This window comes from Pteronotus mesoamericanus, unplaced genomic scaffold (assembly GCF_021234165.1).
Source record: "Pteronotus mesoamericanus isolate MK-2021 breed Mesoamerican mustached bat unplaced genomic scaffold, CSHL_Meso_final scaffold_85, whole genome shotgun sequence".
NCBI classification, from domain to species: domain Eukaryota; kingdom Metazoa; phylum Chordata; class Mammalia; order Chiroptera; family Mormoopidae; genus Pteronotus; species Pteronotus mesoamericanus.
In genome coordinates this window covers 43,080,727-43,083,437 of record NW_026555329.1, presented here as the reverse complement: position 1 = coordinate 43,083,437, position 2,711 = coordinate 43,080,727, and the positions used below count along the sequence as shown (strand labels likewise).

Genomic DNA, 2,711 nt, shown 5'->3' with positions numbered 1-2,711 from the left:
CCTCTTTCATTTCTGATTTCATCATTTGCATATTCTTTTTCTCTTAATATAACTAAAGGTTTGTCAGTTTTATCTTTTCAAAAAAGTTTTGTTATTTCAATTACTTGTCTGATCTGTTTCACTTATTTATGTTCTTATTTTTGGCTATTTACTTCATTCTGGTAAACTTTGGATTAATATGTTTTTATTTTCTAGTTCCTTATGGTATAAAATTATGTTCCTTATTTCAGATATTTCTTTTTTCTTAACATATGCATATATTGCTATAAGTGTTCCTCTAAGGATTACTTTTGCAGCATCTCATAGATTTTGGTGTGTTGTGTTTCCATTTTCTTTAGTTTTAAGATATATTTTGATTTTTCCTTTTGATTTTTTCTTTGACCTTTTGTTTGTTCAGAGGTGTTTGGTTTAGTTTCACATGTTTGTAAATTTATTTGTTTATCATTACCTTGACAGCCCTGTGAAGTACTGGCTAAGTATCCTCTAGAATGTCCTCATTATGAGTTTGCCTAATCTTTTCTCATAATTAGACTGGAGTTATGTTTTTTTTCATTTGAACGAGTACTAAGAGTACTAGAGAGGTGAAGCACCTTTTTCATCCCATGATATCAGGGGGGTAAATGTCATCCATATGACACTACTGGTAATGTTAACTTTTATCATTTGGTTAAGGTAGTGTTTGCCAGGTTTCCCCATGGCAAAAATATTTATTGCCTGTCTTCACAATTAGAATGTAAGATCTACGAGAGTAGAAATGGTATGTTTTGTTTACTACTATATCTGCAGTGTTTAGAACAGTGCATGGACAACAGACAATAAATACTTGTGGAATGAATTAGTGAGTAAATTGAAGGATGAATTTGATGATCTTTAGCTTTCCATTCTACTGAACTGTTTTTGAAAATTTGTTCTGGTCTCACCCACCTGCTTCTATCAGGCAATGGACAACCAGCTCTATTGCATCTACCAGAGCATGGTGCTTTTCTTCTTTGAGAACTACACTGGGGTATGGATATTGCTATTAGGGATTTAACAAAAAATAAAGAAAATATAATATATTTAGCAAATCATCAATGCACAGTTGACTGAATTGTCACTATTTTGGCAGAGCACTCTTGGATACATGTGCAATGTGCTGAAAGATTCTGATTAAAGTGGCTTCCATTGTATGGCTGTTACTTTTCTTAGCATGGAGGGATCTACATCAAGAGAAGTGCTAATTTTAACAAGAAGGTGATGAGAAAGAAGCTGCAGAGCTATGTGAGTGCAGGAACTCCAATGTGTCTTGTGATTTTTCCAGAGGGAACAAGGTATAATCCAGAACTAACAAAAGTCATTTCAGCTAGTCAAACATTTGCTGCTAAAGTAGGCCTAGCAGTATTAAAAAAACATGCTGACACCAAGAATAAAGGCCACTCATGTTGATTTTGATTGTATGAAGAACTATTTAGATGCAATTTATGATGTTACAGTGGCTTTTGAAGGGACTGTGGGTCCCTTCAAAAAAGCAGAAAGAAGGTCCATCCGTGGTTGAATATCTCTGCAAAGAATGTCCAAAAGTCCATATTCACATTGATCATATAGACAAAAATGATGTTCCAGAAGAATGTGTATATATGAGAAGATGGCTTCATGAACATTTTGAAGTAAAAGATAAGTTGCTTATAGAGTTCTGTGATTCATTGGATCCAGAAAGGAGAAACAAATTTTCTGGGAAAAGTGTTTATTCTAAACTGTCTCAAGAAGATGTTACCATCATTGCTGATCCTAAGTGGTCTGACTGCAGGCCTGCTCATGATCAAGGCTGGGAGGAAGCTGTATGTGAAAATGTGGGTCTACAGGACTCTAATTAGCTGCTTGTGGGTTAGTATTAAAGTTTAAGATTGTCTCCAGGCAGTGGGATGTGTCACAGTGTTTATTATGGGTGGCTGCACATTACATCACATTGTTTCCTGAATTTAATAAGAAGTGTAAATAAAGCCTTGTTGATTGAACATTGGATAAAATACAATTTCTGAATAAAGCTACAGTTGGTCTGGGAAGACTTACAAAAAAAAATTTGTTGTGACTTTCCTTGTGATTACTAACAGCAACTGTATTAGTGTATATAGTATATATGTATGAAATGTAGTACAGGAGCTGCCACCAATTACTCAGTATGTATGGGCACTAGCACACATTGGTTGACAGATGACTTACTTATCAGAGAAAGACAAATACCATGTGATTTCACTCAAATGTGGAATCTAATGAACAAACTCAACTAACAAGGGAAATGGAGACAGACTCATAGATGGAGAGTAAGATGACAGCTATTGGTGGGGGGAGGTTAGGGAATTGAAGGATTGGGCAAAAAAGAAAAAGGACTCATGGACATGGATAACAGTGTGGTGATTGCTCTGGGGAGGGAGGTATAAGGAACTAAGTGGTAATGGAAAAAATACAATAACATTAAATAAAAAAGGACTACATTTAATTTTATTTTCAAAAGCCAGGGCAAGATTATCTAGGCCAACTTTGTTCAGATTGGGAGTTTGCATACAGCATTTGAATGAGGTTAGGTTTTAATAAGACCCAGATTTTCAAACCTTATTTCTGCAACATCTTAGCATTGTGTTTCTGGGCAAGTGATTTAGACTCTGAAATTTCCCATGTCTGATATGGGAGAAATTGTTCTTTCCTTGTAAGTTGATATTAGGATTTAGTGAAAT

General features: G+C 34.9%; 1 pseudogene; it reads left to right on the top strand.

Moving 5' to 3' along the window:
* Positions 1 to 925: 925 nt before the first annotated feature.
* On the top strand, positions 926 to 1,881 carry LOC129063175 (1-acyl-sn-glycerol-3-phosphate acyltransferase epsilon-like; annotated as a pseudogene).
* Positions 1,882 to 2,711: the final 830 nt, after the last annotated feature.